Consider the following 6,526-nt stretch of genomic DNA (forward strand, 5'->3'; position numbering starts at 1 on the left):
CAAGACGGGGGGTGGGGGGTGGGGGGGAGGGTGATGGGTATCAAGACATGTGAAAGGGTATCAATGTATGTGAATTAATGCACCTTCTATCTGGCAAATATCATGTAACCCTTTTATTAATTACAATAAAAAAATATAAAAAACATATATAGAATATCAATGATGAAATATTTTTCCATTAAAAATGTTTTAACAAACAATGATTTAATGATGCCAGGTAATGATACAAATATATGTGCATGTATTTGTACATGTTCATGTGTAAATATAGATAGATAGATATGTATGCATATATATAGACGCATATGAGAACATGTAAATGTGAAAATAAAATTTCTTATAATTTACAAAACATTAAGCAAAGAGTATCTGAAGGTTTGAGCTTTCTCAAAATGACATGATCTTCTACACTAAATTAATTTTTAAGAGGAAGTCGTTCATTACACAAGGTAAAAATGCAGGTTTCAAATTTAGCCTCCCCACCACAAATAAAAATTGCCAAACAAAACTTTCACACATTTACCAAAAATAGGCTGAAAAATGACAATGGTGAGTTGAAGATATATTTCAAAAAATAGTATGCTTGCCTAGTATGTGTGAGGCCATGTTTCAATCTCTAGTACCAAAAAAGAAGGAAGAAAGGAAGGAGGGAGGAAGGGAGGCAGGGAAGAAAGGAGAGAGGGAGAGAAGGAAGGAGGGAGGGAAAAATAACTTAATATTTTTCATATTTTATTAGGGAACATTTTTACATATAAAATCTATAGGAAGTATATAAACAATCAGGAGGCAACCCAAATTAGCAATTCATTAAATCAAAGTATAGAGGGAAGATTTCCATAATGAAAGCATGCATAATATCATCATTGTATCACTGAAAATATTATTTCTAGGAATAATTTTAAATTACAACTAAAATGTTTAAATGTCATACCATGTTGTATCATCTTTTGCACATCTTTTAAATTTTGTCTTGCATGTTTATAATTTTGTTACATATTAGTGTGACAGTATAAGAATATAAATTTTAATTACAAGAGACTATTAGTGTGCATATAACTTTATGTTGAAGTGTTGCACAAGCAAAAGAGTTTAGAATGTGTTGCCAACAGAGGAGCCTGCTAATGGAGCTTTATAAGCAAAGATGAAACAAACCTTCACATTGAGGGTAACAGAAACTAGTCTGCCAGCTGAAATTAGGATGTCTGAAGAGATGAAAAACAGAGAAGAAAGTCAGAAACTACTGTGATGATATTAATAAATACGCCAGAAGTAAACATACTCTCATGGTTATCAAAGAGAGGGAAATGGGTATGATAGGTATTGTGGTTGGCAGAATAATGCCTCTACCAATTAAGATATTCATATCTTTAGTTCTAGAACCTGTGCGTGGGTCCTGCTATATAGCAAGTGAGACTTTGAAAGAGCTAAGGCTGACAATAAGATGACAATATCAAAAGAAGGAAATAGTCCTGGATTATCTTGGTGGGTCCAATGTAACCTCAAAGGGCCCCAACTGTGAGAGAAGGAATAAGGAAATAGAAATGTCTGTGATAGAGATGCAAGGTAAGAAAAATTTTGATCAGAAATTGCTGGCTCTGGAGAAGGGGCCAGGAGCCAAGACATGTAAGCAATGGTTTAGCAGCTGGAAAGTGCAGGAAAACTGTTCCTTAGCATCTTAAACATAGAAAGGCCTAAGAGAATTCTCTCACCAGCATAAAAATGTGGTGAAAAAATAATCACAGTAAATTATGGGAAAGTAAAACGCAAATGAAGGCAGCAAGAATAGCAAAGGCATTTGCAGAAATACTGGTTTAAATTTTTCCAAATAACAAATAACTTTCAGGCCCTAGAATTTAAAAAAAAAAAAGAAAGCAGCTACAAAAGAAATTATACCAAATCCATAAAATAATCAAATTGCTTTTTAAAAAAACAGTGAACGAAATCTTCAAAGATGACAGAGAAAAGTAATGATAGGTTATATCTAAAGAAGGAAAAAAGAATTACCAAGGAATTCGTATTAAATATCATGCCATCTGAAAGCCAATGAAAAGACATCACCAAGTTTCAAAAAACTATAGCACTATTAGGCAAGTTCATAAAAATCAGATTTAAGGGAAACAGGCAGTGTTGCCTAGTGGTAGAGTGCTTGCCTAGCATGCACAAAGCCCTCAGTACCAGTACCTCAGCTGGAAGTGATGCTGTGGCTCAAGTGGTAGAGTGCCCAGGCAATAAGTTCAAACCCCAGGACTGGCAAAAAAAAAAATCAATTTAGGCAAAAGTTACCTAACTTGCTAATGTTAAAATACAAACAACTTAAAATTATTTGTCTCCTGATGAAAGTGACCAAGGAAATCTAGTGTATCCTCTTGTCAAAATTTTCAATGTATCAAAATTCCAGATGCAAAAAAGGAAGATCAAGCTAGAGAAATTGATCAAACCTTTACCATTGACTTTAGAGGGAAAGGATACTGTGGGCTGGAATCTAATTGTAGGTGCTGAAAAGTATTTTCTTGTCTTCTACTTGGGATAATGGGCAGCAAAGCACTTGAAGGAAAGGAGGGAGGTGAGGGAAGCATGTGGAAGTATCTCATTTCCTTTGAGAATTCCTACTCACAACAAATCTCAAAAGACATGGGAGCAATTTTCTGCAGGGCAATCAGGTCACTGGCTTCTCTTTTACAGCAAAGTATCCTAATGGTATTTTACTTTTTGTTGTTGTTTTTTGCACAAAAGAGCCAGACTATCTGTCTTACCTTCTCCAAAGTATTTACATGTCCACCAGGGTCGGATTATTTCTCTCTGCCATGCTTGGCTACCTCCATATTGTTGACTTAATAAATCAAACTTACCTTCCCCCCAAGTGGCCAAGAGAGATAATCTGATTTTTTTTTTCAAATAAGCTCACACTTGCCAATCATTCAGTCTCCTTTGTGTTGCTAGAGCGAAGGAGACATCCCCATTTCCTCACTATGTCTCCTATTAGTACTCTCTGCTTTTATTAAAACCTTTTTCTCTTTCATTAAAATAAAAGGCTTCTGAAAAACTCCAGTTACAGATTTTCTGCAACCTACAATTTATGGCAACCTTCAAAAGCTTTTAAAAATAGTATCAGCTCCTATTATTCTGTATTATGGTAATTGTAGTAAAGATTTAAGAGGCACTTTAAGACTTTTTAGCTCTACAGTATATTTCTGTTCCAATTTCTTGCTTAGGCATTTGGGAAAGAGGCCATATTTAAAAGCTTTACCCTCTGGCCCCTGATATACAGCTTCCCTCTTAACTAGAGTAGCTAGACCTTGCCACACAATTAAGAAAGCTAGGGCTCCAATTAGAGCTCAGAAAAACATGCAGAAGAATGCATCCCTCCAAAAGTCCATCCCATTTATATACACCTGACAGTAATCAACATTTTTCTCATGCACTAAGTACCTTTGACCCTTAGTCATGCTTCACATTCCCTTGTTAACTCCTCGGCCCTCCTTGGCTCCCATAGGAAATCAGCACAGATAATCACAAGATTAAATAACTCCAATGCCACTGCTTACATGTTCAAGGCCATTAATATAACAAACGCCCAAGGGGCCACAAGGATTTATGTCGGATTGAAATGAAACTGACCTCACCCTGTCTTCCACAGAGATCTGTCCTCTCTATTTAACCTATGTTTTGCTCTCGTTTGCCCAGTCTAAGATGGCGACAATTCAAAACAACCAAAAGCAAAGCAGCAAATGGAATTAGTACACCTGTGGGTTAGCCCACGTTCCTACCCTCAGAGTTTGCTCTGGTGTGGTCCTCTGTATTCAAGGTACCAAGTGAGATGAGTCTTTTAAACCCAATTCCCTCCTCACACCATATTGCTAAGGCATATTTTTCTTGGACACACACCATATGGAACCATCACACATTCTCTGCTTCTTTGCCTTCCTCCTTTAGGAATTCAATAGCATCTGGACAGCAGAAATCTGTAATACTCACTGCCTCTACAAAGGACAAAGCCAAGTCCTAGAGTATCCTAGTGCTGAGGAGAGTTCTGCCCAGCCACAATCTTTAATGTTCATCAGTTAGGGAGCCCCTTTCTCATGACCCCTTTCAATGCCCTGTGCATTCTCCTTCTCCCCTGCCCTCAAGCTCAGCTTCCTCCTAAGCAAAAGAGCCCCTTCTCCCTCTCCCTCTCCCTCACCCTCTCCTTCTCCCTCACCCTCTCTCCCCCATCCCTCCCCTCTCTCCTCTATCCCAGCAAATAACCCTAAGTGTTTCTGCTTTGTTTTGCTTTGCTCAGGAGTTGCCATGTAAATTTCAGAATGGTAAACACACAGAGATTCTTGCCCACTGGTATTTTATGATTTTAATTTGCTCCAAAGCTCTGAATTTCATTATATTTTCCCATTTGGTGCCTGGGATTTTTTACAGTTAACAGATGTTCACTTAATAGACCCTCCTAGAGAGCAAATCCGTTTTTTCCCTCTGGTATTCGTGTAACTTTCTAGGCCTGCAGTAACTGTGTCTGGTGCCTGCCAAGTTCTCTGGCAGCAGAAACTCAAATCAGAAAGTGCAACAGCTCTTAGTAAATGTGTATTCTCCTTTCTTCCATCCCAGCCCAGGCATCTCTACTTCATTTCTTCCTCATTAACGCCATGTGAGAACGCCCGAGGGGGGAAGTACCAACTTTAGAAGCCAGGCAGGTTTCACTTGCAGATGAAAAGACATTCTGCACCCAATAAATATACCTTAGCCTCCGGCCACAGCAAATGCCAGAATTTTTAATGTATCCAAAATAAATAAATAAATAAAGTTTCCAAACAACTGTCCTAGGCCTATCTCCAGCTAATGAGTTGTTTGCAGTGTTTTACCCAAATCTATTTCAAGACAGTAAGAATGAAACCAGATGCTTGTCTAGAGGTTTGGTGGTTTTTATTTTTTTATTACTTTTTGAGTCTGAGTTCTTCTTGGTATTGAGGCTGGGGGAAGAGTCTTGTTGTGTAGCCCTAGCTGGCCTCAAATACACTATACTCCTGCTTCAACCTCTCAAGAGCTGGGATTCTAGCCATGCACCACAACACCCTAAATGTAAGAAAGTGCCCAGTGTTACCTTAAGTGGTTGGACCATGCATTCCATTAAAGTGACAGCCACCATGTCCTAGTAAGTGTCAGGTCCTGAGTGTAAATCTCAGCATGGCCCAAAGAGAAAGAATGAAATGAAAGATTCTAGTTTGCCCCAGTCCTTAGAGTTGTTCTTGATGATATTCCTCTGTGTGTGTGTGTGTGTGTGTGTGTGTGTGTGTGTGTGTGTGTGTGTATGTGCATGCATGTATGTGTGTGCACCTATATTGCTGGAAACTGAAACCCCACTCTTCACCTTGAACTTGGCAGGAAAGCACTCTACCATGGCTCCACTCCCCCAAAGTCTTGGTAAAGTTTTCCTAAGATCAGGGTTTACCACACGTGAGAGAAATGGATAAGGTTTCAAATTGTTTTCTTTCTCTATTTATTAGTACCTCCTAAGCATCTGGAACAGACTGGGTACAGTTTGATTCCTGTCACAAACTGTCTTTCTTTCTGACATATCTTTTGAAGGCCTTTATCCAGCATGTCATACCTTGATCAGCTCTCCCAGATGGCAGTCATATCTATATGTCCCCTGGCTTAATCATGCCTCAGGAACTGGCCAAGTTTCCATATCTTTGTACATTCCTCTCTAGTCTCCACCATTTAGTCTCAATAAAATTAGTATTTTGTAGCTAGGACATGATTTCCAAATGTCTAATTTAAATAAATAAGTAGATTGAGACCATGGGCACATAAGATAGTCACTTAATATCTGGTAGATTACTAAACCATGAGCCACCAATTACATCCCAAAAGCCCAGATCCCCACCTAAAGCATTTTCCACTACCTCAACTACAATCTACAACATCACAATTCTCTTCCTTCATATCTCTATATCCTTGAGCACTTTGAGGTTTAAATAGCAACTTTTACAAAGTAATTCATTAAATGCATTACTTCGGTTGATCTCAGGACTGATAGAGAATGGGTTTACCAGATGCCCCAGGCATTTGAAACAGAAGGAATTTAGTAAGGAAAATCAGTTATGCAGGTGTTGGGAAATTAAGAAGACTGACAGGAATGGTAAGGCTATCCAAGGTTGAGCAAAACACAGAAAATTGTTACCTCGAGGCTTGAAAGATGAGGAGGAAGAGTGTCCGTGGAACGAGGGTGAATCAGTGACAGCAAGGAAAACTGAAGCCACAATCTAAGCTGAGATGTTGAGAGAAGTGGAACTGCTGGGAGAGTATGGCCACTGTCCGAAAAGCTGAAAAGAGCAGGAAAAAATACTATAAGGTCTTGGTCTCCCACCTTACACCAGTGGCTTCCAATTGGCCACTGTGAAGGTTCCTATAGGTGTTAACCCCTGAGATTTAATGCAAAAGGAAGCTAAAGAATGCCTTTAAGCTGGGCTGGAGGAATAGCTCAGTGTCAGAGCACTTGCCTATCAAGCACAAGCCGCAGAGTTCAAATCCTAGT

At 38.8% G+C, this 6,526-nt stretch overlaps 1 long non-coding RNA gene across 1 annotated transcript in view; it reads right to left on the reverse strand.

Moving 5' to 3' along the window:
* Nucleotides 1–6,308, reverse strand: part of LOC150044541 (uncharacterized) — a 104,527-nt gene extending 98,219 nt beyond the window's left edge. Inside the window, exon 1 of the long non-coding RNA XR_016533121.1 lies at nucleotides 6,173–6,308. This is a non-coding gene — a long non-coding RNA (uncharacterized LOC150044541). The remainder of the gene's footprint in view (nucleotides 1–6,172) is intronic.
* Nucleotides 6,309–6,526: the final 218 nt, after the last annotated feature.

Source organism: Megascapheus bottae, chromosome 29, assembly GCF_031878675.1.
Source record: "Megascapheus bottae isolate mThoBot1 chromosome 29, mThoBot2.hap1, whole genome shotgun sequence".
Lineage (NCBI taxonomy): Eukaryota > Metazoa > Chordata > Mammalia > Rodentia > Geomyidae > Megascapheus > Megascapheus bottae.